The 19,638-nt window shown below is 33.9% G+C and overlaps 1 protein-coding gene across 1 annotated transcript in view; it reads left to right on the top strand.

Moving 5' to 3' along the window:
- Positions 1 to 19,638, top strand: part of LOC149423568 (fat-like cadherin-related tumor suppressor homolog) — a 525,483-nt gene that overhangs the window by 209,462 nt on the left and 296,383 nt on the right. The window contains exon 2 of the mRNA XM_089631647.1: positions 18,626 to 18,743. The gene's annotated coding sequence lies outside the window, so the exon portion shown is untranslated. The remainder of the gene's footprint in view (positions 1 to 18,625; positions 18,744 to 19,638) is intronic.

The following is a 19,638-nucleotide window of genomic DNA, read 5'->3' as shown; positions in this document are numbered from 1 at the left end:
CTCTCTATGGGATGGGTTTGGGACTGCACTACCCTCCCCATATTCCGAAATAAATAAATAATAATAATTTTTAATATCCGAAGACAACTAATTAACTATGTGGTGTAATGAAATTATTGTTATAACGTTCGAACATCGCAACAAGTGTTTTAAGTGTTAAAATTATTATTATCACGAGTATCAAAAAAATTTGCACATTAATTCACACATTCATACAAATGAAAAAAACAAAACCATCTGTAAATAAAATACTTCATTTGGACGAAAGCACTATAAAACAATGCAATAAATAAAATCCCATTTGACAGTACCCACAAGATTTCGTGTAAATTGGCTGTCCTATTTAAATTTGGCATTATTCGTAATTTCGGCACATAAATTATCGAGTGTTTGGGTACATTCAGGTTCGGGCATACATCGCACTGCAGGGAACTGCAGCAATATACCCGATTCGTGCATGATATACGATCTCATAATGCATTCATGCCCTCCTAATAAATATCACTATACCGCGGGCGTGACGGCGAATGCAGGAACTAATACTGTGAAATTAAATTTCCCCAAGATCGTGATACTAAGAAAACTTTGTATGTTTTACCATGCGAGAAGGGTAGTTTATTGAATGCTGAAGTAGCGTATTTACAACTTCAAATAATACAGTCGTTATAACGCTTCCTGTGAATTGTATTTTTTTATTAAAATGTGCCTAATATAAAGCAACCTTACATTAAATTCAATTAAGTGAGGATGGTAAATGAGGTGGTGTGCTTGTTATTAAGTTAGTTAGGTTGACTACCAATTAAAATGGGACCCGAAAATTTTTTAAACCTAAATATTTATGGACCGATTATTTTGCTCTCACTGTCCGAGTGTGTGAGATAGTGAATTGCCGCATAATATTATCTTATCATCGCAGATATTTTTTTCTATATTTGGATAATCCTTACTTGCTTAAAGCTCTTGCAGACTTATAACTTTTTTGGACGATTCATTGATGACGATCCTGTGCTTCTCCCAGTCTCTTCAGGTCGTCTAGCTCCTTGTCCATACTGTTTTAGCCGGCCTTAAAGCCTGGTACCCGATGATTTGACTCCGTCGTACACCGTTAGTGGATCTGTCCTCTGCACGGAATACATTACCAATCCATGCCAGTCGACTGGCTCAATCCCTACTTGTTATGATGAGTTGATGGGTCAATGGACGTACTTTTTGGTTGCATCAATGTGTCTTCACATACCACTTACAATACTTTATATCCTGGAAACATCGTAAATATATATTCGATGTCGATTCGATATCTAATATTCGTAAATGACAATGTAGCTCTTGTGTGTTTATAATTTTACAAAGCCTTGCTTGTTGCACATTACACTATCTTAATAGGTTTCTCTTCTTTATTGTCGTACTATTTTTCTACTAAAAACAAACATCGACATTGAATTCAACATTTTCAGCCCCTACACCACCCTTAACAACACATTGTAATGGAATTAGCCTTCGTTTAAAAGCGCAAATATGAAGGAAGCACGAAAGTTGATGCCAAGTATCAGGAATTAACCGCTAACTTTAATCCTATCCTGTCGGAATGTGGTTAATATGGTACCATGAGATACTATCATTCCTCGTGCATCAATCAACTTTAACTAAACGATTTGCCTACATAATTTGTTGCTTTGTTATATTAAAAAATAAGACGTTGATGGTAGCTGATTCCTAACACCGAACTCTATCAAATCTCTGTCCAAAATCTTATAAAAAATACTGGCTTTTCACATATCACTGATAATTAAGCGTTCCCATTCGTCGTACATGACTTTCCACTTAACAGAAACTATTATTTTATCTATAGGGCTATTAGACACAATTCTTGCCATTGAGTTGGGTAAGTTTGCACTTCTTTAACCTTTAGATAGACAGAGGGTACTGCTTTTGACATGACCCACCACTTTCGTTTGCATTTGTTTGAAACTGTGCCTTAAAAAGATTTAAATCTTTTTTCACCTTAGGCCGTTGGCACATTGACCATTGTATTTCTTCGAGACGCTCTCAGAATGACAGAGGATTCGAGTATATTTCCGCATTGCAATAAAATCCAAATAATTTAAATATTTCTCGAGGCATCCGAGAACTAAAAACAGTTTTGGAAAGGTGATGAAGTAAGCTTTATTTTTTTTGGTTTTAGAATAAACATACAATTTTTGAAATATTATTTTTTTTTATTTTTATATTCAAATTTCGAGATTTTAATACAAAGTGTAGTGTTTTCTCTTTCTAACACCGTTTAGATCAGAGGTTCCCAAACTTTTTCGCCCCGTAGACCACTTGCCAAATATATTTTTTTCCGTAGACCCCCTGCCTGCCGAATATTGAATTTTCCTAAAACTATTAACGTCCCATGTGATAATCATTTCTCTGTTTAGCAAGAAGATTCCCTTCCCTTGGCGGGGACCGGGGAACCGGGTGGCGGTATAGTTCCTTTGTCTTTACATTGTCAGTGTCCCTACATTGAGCGCACTGATCAGATAAAGTACCTCGGCCTCACCATTGATCCATACCTCAAATGGAATCTTCACACTCAAATAATTGCAACCAAGATAAGAAAAACCATGCACTTCTTCAGAACGATACGAAACTTCCTCAACTCACAATACTTGAAAATGGTTTATTTTGCACTCTGTCAATCTATTATTGAGTATGGTATCATAGCGTGGGGAGGTGGAACTTCATCTGCACCAGACCCAATCATAAAGGCACAGAAAACTATTATAAAAATAATTCTTATGCTTCCTCTAATAACTGACTCGAACTTAATCTTTAATATTTTGAATGTGTTTGATGTTCGGCAGACATACGCAAAAACAATACTCACTCACCTATACACAAATATGCATACATACTATGAAAAAAGATCTCATACTCGCTGTACTCGAAGCAATAACAAAGACTTACTTCAAATTCCTGTAACGCACACTACTTTTGGCCAACGGAATTTTAGATATCTTGCGACAAGACTTTACAACATTCTTCCTGATAAAATTAAAACATGTCATTCACAAAAAAATTTCAAGGATAGCGTAAAAATTTAGATCAAAAGTAATGAAAGGGTCTTTACCGGCGCACTCATCCAAATTCGCAGTTTTTGATGTAACCTAATTATTGTATGTATTTTCATATAATTGTAGGTATATTATTACGACTATAAACGAACTTGGTAAATGATGTATTGATATTGATGCTACCTAACTACTATTGAGTGTTCGTATTTTTATATATTTGTAGGTACGTTATAGTACCTACTATAAATAAACTTGGTAGATAGCTGCCTCAACACAGGCTAAGCCTAGTGAGGCGGGCTATGATAAACATTAACATTTCTATTATTTACATTATAATAAGAACCCTCAACTTTTTGTAATTTTTTATGTATTCTAGATATTTACATGTTCATAGTTGCAAATTTATTGAATAAAGATAATATTATTATTATTGTGCAGACAGGGGCACCCTTGTGAGGTATTATAGCCCAGCTACACTGCTCGCGAAGTTGATCGAAGTTGACCGAATACGATAGTGTGGGCACGAACTTCGCTTCGCTTCGGGCAACTTCGCTTCGCTTCGCCCGACTTCCGATTGTTGTCGGTAAATGCGCCCGAGTCAAAGGACTCGAAGCGTCACGGCATAAATAAACCAATCACTGACTGGTTGGACTGAGTTACTCGCGAAGTTGCACGAGTGTGTGGGCACGCACTTCGAACTTCGGCTAACTTTTTTTTATTTTATTTATTTATTAAGTTAAAAGAAATTTACATTTCACTTTCTTAACTTAAATATATAACATTAAATAAATAGTATTCTAATATTGTTCTAATAACTTAAGATTAAAAAGTTTTTTTTTAAATACATTTATACTCTCCGTTTTAAGTTTATCTGGAAGGAGATTGTATATTTGTACACCCTCGTGGCCAATGCCTCTTTTGCCACTTTCAGTCCTTACAGCATGTGTGCACAATTTGTTATGTTGCCTAGTATAATGTTCGTGTACTTGTGACGTTTGTTTAAATGTTGTGTTTGTGTGTATAAGTCCATTTTGGATTTTGTAGATTAGGAGGCATATGTTGTATTCGTACAATTTTCTTATTTTCAAAAGTTTCATTTCCTGATACAGTTTTTTTGTGGGAGTGTCCGGGTTATAATTGAAGAGTTTTTTAATAACTTTGTTCTGTATTGTTTGTAAATCATTTAGGTATGTAATGTATGTGTTTCTCCATATTTCTATTAAATAATTTAGATGGGACTGGATTAAACTAAAATATAAGCCCCTCTTTACCACCGTTGGTAGGAGATGGGCAATTCTACCAAATACACCAATTAATGGGATGATTTTTTCGTCGAAGCGTCGAAGCGAGTAGTGTAGCTGACACTTTACACCAAATGAAAATGGAGCAGGATAAGCAACGGGAATTTCTTTCTGTAGCTGGCCCTACAGAACTGCCCCTTAAGTTCTTTGTTAGCGATTATTCCGATCAGTTCTTCTTGTCATATGATATCCGATTCTTCAACATTCCACTTCCACAGTCAAAATGTCCTCAAACTTAGTTTTGAAGTCTGTGTGAAGTACATTTAAATATTGAACGTCATTATTACCCTGGACGTTTTTCAAAAACAACTTGGGAAACTAGGAAAATTCGCAGCTTCCGATGTGCAATGTTTTGCTTCAATATATTAATACTGACGAGAAAAGGAGCGTAAAATTTTATTTATATACATCAATAAACAACTTTACGTAAAATAAAAATACAAATATCAAATAAGTAATTTCTCAGTCTGTGTTATTTGTATTAGGTGTATTGTGTCATTTACGGAACTCCTAAATGTTGACTTAAGGTAAATGGGGGTCCGCTCGTATGTACCCCCATTTGAATCTTGTGGACCCTCAAATTTTTTTCTCGCTAACATAGACCCCCAGCAAGCCGATATCGACCCCTGGGGGTCTATATAGACCACTTTGGGAACCTCTGGTTTAGATCATACTTTTCATTATGACAGAAAGACACAACGAATTCTATGAGACCATATGAGCCGTTCCCCAAACCGAACAAATTAGTCAAAGTGGTTAAATCGTTTGCAAGCTGTGAAGTTTGGGGAGAGACAGTCGAACTTCTCAACTCTTTCCTCGGCGGAGTACCCCAGATGTCCGTTGGCCCACTGCCTCTTCACAATTAATGATGTCGCAAATAAATTGAAACGTTTGGTAATTTATTCAACTTGTTGGTAAGTTTATTTTACTGCCCACAAGGCTAAATATGCTGTCTTAGAACTAACACCGCCGATAGACTAAAATCAATTTATCTAACGATGATCTTAATAATCAGTTTAATTCGTGTGTCGTATCGAGTCTAGTTTACCGAAGCCCAATATCTCCAATGTGAAACTAATTAAGTCCAATCAGTCTTCAAAAACTTCAACTCAAAATATTAATCACACTACGGGTATCTATCTAGATATTCGTACATTTGAGAACATTTTCATCGGCAAATATGTTCTTAGTCTCAAACGTTCCGAAAGAATCCTGTTCGAACATTGCTGGGTAGTATTTACAGCCATAAATGAAATGGCCCGTGATGCTGTGTATTCCTTGGGCTTGAACACTTATAAAACTAACATGTAGTGGAGTTTATTCTACAAAATTCTACTTCATTTTCAACACAGATTATGACAATTATTTTCCCCCAAGTGTCGTTGCGTTTGAGGTGTTAGATAAGATAAATCAAAATTATTTTAATTTATTTAATTAATAATACCTACCTGATAATAATTGAATTTACTAACAAAATGATTCCAAAATAATCTCCTTAAATTATGAATGTAATTGTCTTCCTCGGCTAGTGCTGTCGATAACTTGCATCGGCTGACTTTAGACGATATTTTCTGTGCTCGATTTCCTGAAAGAACCAATATACTAAGAACAATAACAAAATCGCCGTGCTTGTTCTGAGATTGCGTCTACTCAGATGGCTTGCCAAAAGCTTGGCAAAAGACGCTATTCTCAACGAAAGATGCAGAAAAAGCGCTCAGTATAATTTGTAGCTTAACTTAAAATTCTCACTTCATTCCTCGTAAGAAGATTACACCAAGTTTGCTTGTTTAGTTCCTTAAAGGTGAATATTTAAAAAGGGCTCTACATAAATTATCCAATTAGTATAATTATTTTTTGTTGAACTTTGGTTAACCTTAAGGGCAGCTCGTCAGGCCATTTCACCCCTGACATAGTTAATCATTTTCTTCATATTGTTCCTGTAAGAAAACGCCTTACTTCCCGTAAAGAATTAACCTTGTTTACAACGAGGTACCTTCTGAATTCACGGTTGTAAATTTCCCACAAAGCGCCTGCTGTTGTATTATACAGTGAGCAACGATTTGGAGGGGTGCGTGTGCCTCGCGCTACCACACTGCGCTTTTTGCCTATGGAAGCTTTTAGTTACTCGTGAATCTAAATTATGTTATTCTACCTACGTACAAAGTTTTAGGCTCATATCACAATACCTCAGGTAGTGATTGTTCATTTTTATCTAAGAAAAATATTCTAAAAAGTGGTGAGGCCTACTTAGCCTAAGAAGCCATAAGCCTTATTTTTTTTACTTACTAAGTGTACATAAGCCTAAGTTTTTACTTACTAAGGTTACGCGCGGCAGTCAAATTATGCAATTTATTTCGTTTTTATTTATTTAGGTTATAAATAGTTTTTAATTATTTAATGTTTACACATTCTTAAAATAAAATAATGACATTTCAACTTTAAGACCAATGTCAAAAAAAAGAATTACAATATACTACAAAAAAGTTCTAGAGCAACAAAAATGAATACTGCTGGTGAAAAGTTTCTAAATATCACTCCACTACATTTCAAAGACGTTAGAATGCTACCCAGGTTTACATTTAAACATGGAATGGGTATCATACATCAATGGTATAATGATAATAAGATGAAGTGATGTTATTCATTTCAAACTCCTGAAATCATAACGTATATTATATTAAAAAGGTTACTATGTAATACTTTATTTTACTTATTTCATTTCCTCCTTAGATTTTCACCCCTGGAGTTCCGCGGCATGACCGCGGAACAAAGTGTTAATTATAGTGTTCTTATTTACCGTTTCAAAATGTTCACGATCAACAACATTCAACAACAAAATGTCTCGATAACGACCATCCGTCAACCCCCTTTCTAAAGGCAATTAAAATTGAAAACTCGTCATCAAAATCGCCTCGATTTATGTAACCTCTCGCTAAAGCTTTGTTAAGTTTTCAAAACATATTCCAAGTAATTGGAGCTTTAAAATATCTGAGAAATACGGTTTAAAATGAATAAATACCTTGACTTGGTTGTTTTGGTGGTTATTAAGTGCGTTGAGAATCCGGTAAGGAAACTTCTCCAATGATACATTTCCTCTTGAAACCGAAGTTGAGTGATCTGATTTCTACCGAAATATGAAATTTTACAGCTTCTTAGATCCCTTTACAATATTATTAATTCTTCTAGGAATGTGTCAAACGTGTTTTGGATATAAGCATATATTTTTGTGATTATACATACAATGTGTACCTACTGTCAACATTATGCTAAGTATAAATAGTTAAGATCGTTTGACTAAAAAAACGCTACAATTTTTTAAGTAGTACATACAAAAAACGTTTATGTGAACTGTTTTTTTTTTTAAATTGGATTCCACGTGAATTCTGAGAATTTGATGAAACTGATGTAAGTAGGTACTTCTTCTGAACAATTAAAGGTATTAGCATTTTACGGTAAACTTTTTACTTGAAAACGTTGAATCTTTGATTTTATCCTTTTTTAAGTGTTAAGGTATGTATTTGTGTTTTTTCTTTTGGAGAGAAAATAACTTTTAAGATTGTTGTAAGATTTGATTATGTCTAAAAACTTTTTAACAGAACGTTCCTATTTCTGTTTTGCGACATAACTTCGTTGAACAGAACGGTTCTAAATTAAATGCATAATTTACGTTCTTTGCCGATACTAAATATGTGTTTTATATAAACCTCTTCCGTATTAAACAGTGGCATTAAATTTGCCCACTGTCAAGACTATCTCATTTAATAGCGTAGTAAATATCCAAACAGGCTATTCTATACTTTTCATCCTGTCACTTGGAACAATTGTTTCAACAGTCTCATTAATTCAATAGGTACTTGAAGCTCTGCTATTTGTATAGGTATATTTCCGTTGTATTTCTTTTTCGAAGCTTTTGTGAAGTCAAAGCGCCCCCTAGGGCCCATTCGTTTGTGCAGTAACTCTTGCCATTCCGTTTTTGCAGTTTTGATAAAGAAATGTACCGTGATTGGCAACAATAACAAAATGCTAAAAATATGAACGGGATTTACTGAAACTGCACCTGGTATCTTGATTTCCTGATTTGCGACTCTATTTCTATTGCATTGCCAAGTCTTTATATTTTGCTTTTGTTTGAATGTATTTACCTAGTTCTGTCCGAAATGTTTGCGTTATAAGATGCATGATTTTGAAGGTCTTCAAATTTGTCAACATATTTAAAAAGGTAATATTCATTATTGTAGCATGGATACACCTTCCAAGCTATTGTGAATCAACACAACTTCTGTAGCTTGAAACGAACACGTGCACAAAATAAACACATTGATCACTATACATACACAAAACAAACACATTAATCTCTAAACATCTACATAAACACAAAAAAACACTGCAGTTTTAAATTTTACCCTAAACCATAGATGGACAATTTCCCTCAGGCCAACGCAGTACAAGTAGGTACTAAATATTTAAACTATTTTATTTTATGAAGTGAAAAAACACACCACTTTTATCGAATTAATAATGACAGCCCACCAGGTTTCGTTTATTTCAAGCTACGTCAGGGCTTTTACATAACCATTTAATATAAAAGCCCTAAAGAAGCTTGTGATAAGCAAAATCTGGTTGGCTGTCATTTATTAATTCAATAAAAATCGTGTATTACAATTTAAAAGTATGTTTTTTCATTTAATATATAATGTCACACCGTGAAGTATTTGCTTCTTTCAATAAAATGTTTTATTTTATTTATCCTTTATTCAATTATACATAATGTAATTCAATTAAATGTATGCTTTTATATGGCAGACGAAGTATTGCACTCTCCGATCTGTTCAGCTGAATTAAACAAGCATTAATATTAAAAGGGTTTTGAAACGGTCAATAAATGCAAATTTTGTGCATGTTCAGATACATTTTTTTTAGTTTTATTAATCAAACGATGGTGAAAAGGCTATGTAGGGGCGGTTTTGCTGCTTAAAATATGTAAAATATTTTAACTGTTAAACTGTGCATGATATAATCGGCGCATATTTACATGATGATATTTTTCAACCGCATTTTTACCATCGCTTTGAGCTATTAGTTATTTCATAATAGTTGTTAATATTGAATCCCGGAAAATTTTTCAATGTAGATATCACAGTTCGCTTCCGGTTTTTTTCAGCGGAATTTTTCGTTTTCCCTGTGCTTGATCGGGGAAACTATAGACCGGATATCCGTGCCCACATGCCATTGTCTCGAGTAGAATTGCATAAAAGGAAAATGGCGTCACCGAGTAAATTTTTTTTTAAAGTTTAGTGCCTTTTGTTCCACGCTTAGATAGATCGCTTTTCATCTTTAGTTGGTGCCGTTTTACTCAACCCGAGATAGACGTAGACGCATACCTGTTTAATGTGATCACCCCTCGTCTTGGCCGCACCTTTGCCATAGTGTCTGCTAACACTTGATTTCCACCACACAATGCTGCTAAATCTTTACTATCGTTGCCATTATCGCCATCGACTAATCGAGGAAATTCTCGGGATGGTATTTACAAAACATGTTTGTCAGTAATTACTGATGGATGTTTTGCTACATTTCCTTTCAAATTACCGTTATTTCATTCATTAGTCATGAACAATCAATAAATATTTACTGAGACAGAAGTATCATGAATAAAGGGTGATGAAATACTATGTACCTACAAGTTCAATTAGCGCAACTGTAACGATTTTGACGACTCAATACCCACTTGAGAACACGATTCGTTGGAATAAGTTGACGCCGACGAGCTTCACTCCACAATGGCCTTTGAACTTATTGAGTTCACCGATATTATTACTACTTGGTAAAGGCGAAATATACTGAAAGTTCGCTGTTCGATAAATTATTTTAATTAATCGAAACCATCCTGAATGATCATTTGTGTTCTCACCGATGTTCTCTATCAAAGAAGTATAGTACTAAAAAAATAACTACACAACACTATTTCAGAAGCACATGCACAAAATACAATAGTATCTTTTCAGACCCTGATATTTCCCATTTGTCCCCAGGTCAATTTACTAAATGTATATTGGAAAAAAAAAATTGTTAATTACGAACCCTCTACCCCTGCTGTGTGAAAAGTTATTTTTTCATTTTTGTTATATTATTTTTCTTTCTTTATTTTGTTTTTATTTTAACATATTTTTATCATGTAACAATATTTTTTCTACATATACCTAATATGAATTTTATGCGTAAACCTTGCTTCAACCGTGTAACATGGAATTATTTCAATAAAATATGTAAAACTGTTTGTTTCCCTAACAAACTAAAATAAATTTTAAATGGTTGGTGCAGAACGTTGCATGTGAAATTTTAAAGTGTTTGCAATTACAAGTACCTACAGAAGATTTGTTGAAGAAGAAACAATGTGTAAAGCAATAAAGTGAACATCTATTAAGACGTACAATAGTTATAATACCTATTTCCATTAGATAGTTATTCTCTTAACATGCTCATAAAAGATTTTTAATCATCATTTTTGATCTCGGCCAATAAACGTTAATAGTTGATGTATCCATTGTTCGAGATTTTTGTTGTTGTGTGTACGAATGCGACAGCATTGTTTGCGGTTAATCGTAAAGCTATTAAAACGCCCCTATGTTCATAACTTACTAGGATGCTTTCATCGCAACCATGTTAACGAATGTCTACGTCTACATCCTCGTAACTGTAATAAATCCGAGTCAAAAGTTATCTGTTATAAGTTATAACTGTTAGTGTTTTAGTGCCTAGTTACGACGTGTGCGTGCTGGTTTTAAGTCTCATTGACAGTCGTGAATTTCGCAGATTGTCCGCGAATTCTGGTGACTGGTAAACACTGAACAGGATGCGAGGGAACAGGGAACTGTGAACTGGTGTGTACATTTACAGTAGTGGAGTTTGGAGGTATTAATAGGTCGAATTGTATGACTTTAGTACGTGCGAATGAACCTCGCTGTATATACTCCCGGTGATTTATTAAGAGTTAACACATCTCGTTCTGAAATATCTCACGGTAAACAGTAGTTTTGAGGTTTGTTTTTACTCGTTTCCAGCAGTGATATAGTATGTTTGGCCGGTGTGTCCTCGCCTGTCTAAATAATGGACACAGTAAATTTAAAACAACCTTACTTCTAACATCCAGAAGAGAACTTATAGATGAAATTCAAAATAATTTATTGTCTATTTTTTCGCCAGTCTTGCTGTTTGTTATAATATAATCTAATTATAGGTTATTTAAGTTTCGCAAAGAATCTCGCATAAATGTAATACTTAAAAAAATTCTAACTTCTCAACAAAATCACTGTTTAAACTGTTTCCAATAGGTACCAAATGTCGATGGCATATTTGAGCAAGTTTTCATAATCAAAATGTGTATACAAAAAATATCAAAGAATATCAAGAATTCTACAAACTAAAAAGAAATGGAATTAAATTTATTACACCTAATTTTCAAACAACACAAATGCAAAGCCATTATATGTACCAAGCCATAAATAATTACAATAATCTTCCTTCTGAATTGCGCTGTATTACCAACCAAGCAGAACAAATAAATAAAATTAATTTTCTTAAAAAAACTGACATAAAAAAAAAATATATATATATATATATATATATTTTATTTATACGGCACATATTATAATGTATAAGCCGTGGCAAGAAGCGTGGCTCCCTTATAAGGCACAAGAGTTTTTCTTTTCTGATAAGGTATTTATGACCATAAAATTTTGTAAAATATATAATACATATATTTAGTATGTAACTCATATTCTTTATATTCCAATTAAAAAATAATAATAATAACATTGTACGAATAAACCTGATTCCCATTATTTTCCCTGGATGTGAAATCGAGACTCGCTTTTCCAATCACAAAATATGCTTTAATCGTGCGCAAAGCGACTGAACACTTTTTATAAACTTTTGGGTGGAATCATTCTTTTTCATCGACATTATTCAATCATTAAGTATATTATTTATATCAAATTTTATAGATTTAATTGGAAAATTCGACTTGGAGATGTTTTCATGAGCATTACAATAATTTTCCGCTTACGTATATTATTTTTTTTAATGCTGTTCTTCGCTTTTCCACTTTAATGTGTAACATTTTACAACATAGGAATTATTACCTATGCATGCAAATGATTCCCGTACCGTTTTGCGAAAAAAATAGGTACATGTATTTACTATTTTTTGTTACGTATACCTGACGGGTTTTATGTTTATTATATCAATAAATATATCTTACAACTTCTTACTAAGCGGTTCTAAATTTATTTTCGATTTATAAACGTTTTCCATTTTCATCGAAATTTTCAACGGGAATAAAGCGGTGTTAGCTTTATGCTTTTTACCTACATAAATTATGTTAATAAAATGTGTGAAAAAATCCGTCCCTCTTTCGTCTCTAAGTAGGTATCGCCGTAACTTTTCTAAAAGGTTCCCAGGAACCTACAGAGGTAATAATGTAGGGACTATGTTTTTCTAGCAGGGAGAAAAAATTGCCTTATTTACAACAAATACCCTTGTCGTGTCAGTATCTAAAAACGAATGGGGGCTTCCTTTGATTTTTCTGACTCTTTTCTCTGAACTATTTTTGTACAATATACATTTCGTTTGACTTCAATACTTTATGGCGCGAGTACTTAAATAAATCAGTTGTTAATCACAACCAGGGGTTTACTTCCCACCGACATTAAGGTGTCTAAAAGTTTAAGCTTCTGATAAACGGATATTGTTGCCAAACTTCTTCCAGCACTTAACATTTCTTTCAGAATCTCATCAGGGTTCATGATCTAGGCGCCTCTAAATATAAATCATGATGCCGTTTTGCTGACTTCCATCACGGTCTAGAGAATAAATATAAATGAAAATTCACAAATATATTTTTCAGTTTATTGTCTGCCCGCTCTTTCTCTTGAGTGCTTGACTTTGATCCGGCCATTTATCCGGTGATTTATGCATTACCCACAGGAGATGTGGGAAATTCATTTTTCTGTCGATCACTCACGGGCGGCCCGATCTGATCGAAGGCATTCCGAATACTTTATACGCCGGACTCGACGCCTTGCTTCATAAAATTACTTCAGAACAAATGTGTCATCGCGCCGGTGTAAATCTAACGACGCATTGCTCATCCGTTTCGCGCTGATCTCCTGGTGTCCTTAGCCTTCGAAGTAGTAAATCTCGAATTCCAGAGGTCAGAATAGAAATATTTTAGCTTCAAGCAACGGCCATTACGGTTCACACTACACTTACTAGGGAATTAACTCTAATAATTCATCGAGAATAAGCACGCGTAATACGGGTTTGATTCCTTTTAAGTACGACTAAAATGGACCTTTATATTCCGCCACGATAAAAGGGTGATTTCGTATAAAGTCATTTTATAGTAAAGGTCATATAGCTTCATCGGGATATAGGTGGCGCACGTTTATTTCATTAAAAAGCTTTTTGACTTACGAGTTTACCTACGTGTAGAGCTATAACGACGTAGTTAACGTATAGGATTAAAACAAGCCCAAGAGAAATCGCACGGATCGACCTCCAGTTTCACCACAGCCGATAACTATTAACAGGGATTTCAGATACGGTGTTTATGACATATGTACATATTTCTAATTATTTTCAAATGTTATATTTAGTTCTCGAATTTCTTCTGTTAGGTCAAAGAAGAGTCTTGAAGAGGTTATACGTAGGTACTATAAATTTTATACCCGCTATTAAAAGTAATCGAACATCTGACGGACCAAAACTACCTTTCCCGTTATTATTGGTCTTCACAGTCCCTGATTCCGTGACTCAGCTGGCATTCACTTTAAATGAATGTTCCATGACGGACAAAATATTATATTCAATTACCACGTTGCTCGGGGATGATACTAAATTAAGATTGATAATATTATTGATCTGTTTCTATTGGAAATACCTAGTCGTGCCTTTTCGGTAATTTTGGAAAGTGTTTAGTTCTACGAGAGAAACCACGTAGTACTACATTACGTATGAGTGTCTAAAGAGGATTTATGTATCCTAGTCCAACAAATTTTGAGAGTAATATTAGTGTGTTAGTTTACAGTGTGCTTGTACGAGTACTGTAGAAACATTTGCAGTGTACAGTACTGTAAATGTAAACAACCCTTCGGCTTTCCTGTCGAAAGTTTCCTTACACATTGCGGTACAAGTTTCTTTTCAAGACATCTGAGCTTCTAATTAATTAATTTGTCGGCTTTATGTGCATTTCACACAAAACCACTCGAGTTCGGAAAAGGTTACGTGAAACTTTCAAATAAAACTATTTCGAGAACACCTATAAAATTCTGCACACCAAAAGCATTTTAATTAGCCGCATTAAAACTTTTCAATGATTGGAAATTGGATCTGCAAATAAAATCTTTCCCTAATTGCACTACTTTTTACTTATTTCATTTCAGATTTAATGTGCTTTGTTTTTACAAAAATTGCATTTAGCCCTAAATTCGATTCGAATCCGATAGTGTTAAATTTTGCTTTTTATAATCTCACAAGTCCAAAAGATTTGTCAGCCCACAATGTCTTTATTGCATTTAAGTACAATGTATTTGTTTATTTAAACAACTTTGTTAATTCTATGTAAAGGGGCTCAGTGTTTTGAGGTTATTCCAACTATAGTTAATTGTTATTTTTTAGCTATGTAATGTATTCTTAATATTCCATTCACAATGATTACATTATAAACAGAAATACAAATAATATCAAATAATATCCTCTCCTGCCTTTCCTTAAAAAAGACCCCCCACACAGCATCCCAAAAAATTACATAGGCCCTGAGGGAAAGAATTTTCCTCAGGGCCTCCTTTGTGGGTTTAATGTAAAAAAAGGTTTAATCTGAATTACGAATATCGCGTCTCAAGTATTCGCTTAATTTTTTACTTCTCGCCTTAAATGCCATTTCATCATACAAAGTTCTTTTCGCCTGTTCTGTCAGAGTAACGTCACCAAAAATAGAAAGATTAAACCAAGCAGAAACATTGAGGGGGTGACAGTAATCCCCTAATTCGTCGCTCAGATGAATCTGAAAGTGAGTCGGACACCCTCCTGCTGGCGCGTGGCGAACACGGGCATAACGGTTCGAATAACATTCATAATAACGTTACTAGTTACTATTGATACCGTTAGAGTCATAGTTATAGTTACTAGTTACTATAACCCTTCTGTAATAATGCCGATGGTTATCGGGGCGAAACAATGCAGCTTTGGGCGAAAATATTCGGAGCCGACCCGATTAAATGATGACATTGTATGCAAAGCATTTGTAAATCTGCTTTATTTGGCGTTTGATCGTTTAATTTAAGCTATGTAATATGTTCATGCTATGCCATCACATTGTGGCTTGACATTACGGAGTGAATTAATATACAAATATTTAGTTTTAGAGCATTTCATTTATTACCACCGTCAACGAAGGAATTGGGGTGGGAAGTAATCCGGCTATTCAGATATGGTTACTAAACACGTTAAAATCATTTGAAATTAATTATTTTTTTTTACATTAAACCCGCACAGGAGACCCTGAGGAAAATAATTTTCCTCGGATATTTGTCATATTTTTGGGATGCTGTGTGGAGGGTCTTAAGGAAAGGAAGAAGTTCTGGGAAGATAAAAAAATATGAGGATTTGGTAGGAATCTAGAAATCAGTGTGTCCAGAAGTGACGGATATGACATATGACGGACATACGCAAGGTGATGGGTCGAGGAGTAGTTGCTGAGGTCAAAGGGTCACCCCAAACCAGCTTCTCCCGTTCCGGCACCCCACGCAGCTGGGCTGGCGCATCCTGAAACACCTTACTCATGAACCCGGGCATCCCTGCTCAATCACCAAACGTAGCGATCCACTTGGGGCGACCTATTACAGAGGTGTTGGTTATCCAATAAATGGTTCCCGGTGCGGCGGTATCCAAACCCGCCCCCAAATTGAATTATGCCTTATGTTAATTAACCTTAATAAATTAAACATAATTTATTTGTCCAGTCAGGATATGAATCTGCGACCACTGGGTTTTACATCTCTTCAATAGAATCCGTCGAAAAAGAAAAAGATTTTTGCGGTCCGCGATTATTCTCTTACTTGCGGTCAGCGATTAGCTTTGAACATGAGATCAATTTGCCGCTTATTTTTTTTTATCGATCTTTACGACAACACTTCTATGAACTATCTTAAAATTATTATTATAGAAAGCAATCACTTTGTGGTTTTTACATATTATAAAATAACATACTTTTTGTTTTAAAACCACGAGTTTTTACTAATTTTTAGAACTGTAATAATTTGTACCCTGAAGATGCTTGAGTAAAGCGAAACCGGTCGGTTCTAAAAATTATTAAAATGTCGTGGTTTTAAAACAAAAAGTATTTTATTTTATATTATCTTAGAAGTGTTATCATGGCGATAGAATTCAGATAATATAATGAATAACAATAGTAAGTATCTATTCTCCCTAAATCTCATTTCTTACGTTCATGAATTCTCGCCTCTTATGAGCTTTATCCTGAAAGCAGCTTTAATTTAATACTATTTTATTCATAAGTATCTTATCTTCTGTGTCTTTTACATTCCTACTCTGAATTTACTCCTGGAATATAAATCCCAGAACCATTTTGAATGTCAATATTTGAAAAAGGTAATTTAACGATGCATACTTATCGTTATATTCTCGAGTTTTCTCGATACAGACATTTTAAATGCTTTGATATTCTTTGCAATCAAAAAAATCACATTTGGTTACAAAATAACAAATAAGCGAAGAAATTCCTAGTAAAACTTTTAAAAATTGTGACGTAGAAACCTTATTATTTAACAGAGCTTCTGTTTAACATTTTAAATTCAATTTTTTTTTATAAACTTGCAAAACTTTTTAAATTAACCTTTAATATGTACCTATATACTATTGTTGGGTAGGTTAGGTAGGATATAATATTGTGACATTTTTTTTTATTTATATTTATCTGGGCTAGTGAAAATTCTGGAGTTTCATCATATTCTTGGAGTATATTATTTTTATAAAGCAAATAAAAAACCACGCGCTGAGAACGCTTCATGATATTAATGGTAGTGGGTATAGTGACGCAAACATTTATACATTGAGGTTGCTTCCAGACTGTCAATGCTTCTCATGACCCCATTTTCTTCTACGCGTTGGAGTTTTAAAATACTATTTTACCTTAAGAGTGAGGAAAGCTACCTCCTGTTTCTTGTTTTTCTATGCCCTGCTTCTGGACTTTACTTCACATCTCCATTTTCCATATGAGGGTCTCCCACTGGGGATCCCGTCATTATTTTGGTGTGTAGATACATATATATTTATTAAAATTTCGAATATAAGTTAGGTTGGTATGATTTAAGCTTAGAATAACAGATATCGAATGTTGTTTGGTAAAACCTTTCAAGCCTCAAAATGAAATCTTTATAGGTAGAGACCACGAAAAGGAACATGTATAAATTCATAAAACTAATTAAAAATTATGAGTTTGTTTGAAAGTGGTTTTTCAAAATTTAAAGTAAAATATTGCAATTCTATTTATATTTATTCGGATTAAAGATTTGAGGTTTGAGTAATTTCATGTTCGGTTTTCTCTAAATAACGTAAAAAAATGTACGCATAAATTCAGTTTTTAGTATTGAAAATGTCTTAATTGGAAAAAATCACTTTACCATGTTTACTTTGATTCGTGAAACTCTATATGAAACTATTGAAAAGTAACATTCCCAAAAATGTGGATCGAAGGGTTTTACCAAAACAGTCAATGTTATAATAGAATAGCGGGTATTCAAGTTTCTAGGGATATCAAAAATATGTTGTTATTTTATATTTTTAGACGCAGTAAGTATCTGATACTAAAAAATAGTGGAAATTCTACACCTTTTTATTTCATGAGAAAGGCGCATCTGTGCTTCCAATATGCCTTTCTTTTTAAGTGGCGAAGAACCCCAAAATATGTACGTACCCTTAAAAACTCATTTTACTGAATCTTTCAGTGTACAGACACAATGCCGAAAACTTCAGGTGGTGTTTTTTTTGTTACCTTTCCAAATTTCAGAACTATATTGTCGTACAATACACCATTACCCACAAATTTCCAAACTAATGACCTTTGTTATACATGTCACGCGTTGAACCTTAGTTTCTTCTTCTCCTTTTGTGTTTTATTCACTTGCAGCATGAAACATGTGACGTGTTTGTCTGGTGTGAGGTAAAAAGAGGATTTTTATGTTTTTACAGATCCCGCAACCATCTGTCAGGAGAGGGGAGAACACACATGAGGGAAGAACCAAGGTTTGACCCCCCCACCCGTCCAGCGAGCCCCTAACTACTTGAGGCAAACAACTAAGGGTGTCTGGTTAGTACTGTACATTCAATGATTGAACTAAAAATCGGGGTTGAGTTAAAAGGAAGGAACTCTAATCCAATTTTAAATCCTATTCTTAAGCTCAACCTTTTCCTATCTATTTCAAATCCACTTAACGTTAGGTACCTAGTACCTTCGGTGTTTCTAAATTACTTACGACATCTGTTTTTGCCAATGTCAATGTTAGTTTGCCCGAACCAAAATAAAGGATATTAATTAGTTGCTTGTAATGTACTCACCACTTCCTCTAGACTTTTTAAAATTGTTTTTACCTTACTTTCGTATGTCTACCTTTTTATGTGCCCTTAATACATCGCATATACTTTATAACATATGATAAATAAGTACCTATTTTATAAAATGAAATTGTAACACATTTTTATAGTTGTGGGTTCAATTTAAGTTCCAATAGATCAAAAGTAAATTCGAATTCAATGTGTAATTTCTGGGAACTTTACGCGCGACCCACCGCAATATGATTACTCGTTAGTGTTCTTGATATTTTTTAATATAGGTAAGTATTTTTTTACTTTTATTAGCATGTTTGAAATGAACATAAAGCTATTGGACTGTGAACTTGTAAGTAATACAAATTAATTTGAATTTATTATTTCTTGTTTTGAAACCTTTGAGTATTCATGGTAGTATTCCATTTTGATATTAACTTTTTACCAATTAAATCATTTATAGATAAATCTAATACAAATTAATTACGTTTATAAAACATTAAAACTCATAAATTTATATGAAAATGGTATTCCACCACAAAAATTATCAGTTAGAAAATTTTTGAAATAATAATATAAAACAATTCAACAAACCGTATTGTATAGGATTACAAACTCCAGTGTACCCTGGTGTGGGTACAATGGAGCATATAGGGTCT

This window comes from Hesperophylax consimilis, chromosome 5 (genome assembly GCF_061612785.1).
Source record: "Hesperophylax consimilis isolate HC1 chromosome 5, BYU_Hcon_1.0, whole genome shotgun sequence".
NCBI lineage: Eukaryota > Metazoa > Arthropoda > Insecta > Trichoptera > Limnephilidae > Hesperophylax > Hesperophylax consimilis.
The sequence above is the reverse complement of the archived record's forward strand: the minus strand, read 5'-3'. Positions and strand labels throughout refer to the sequence as shown.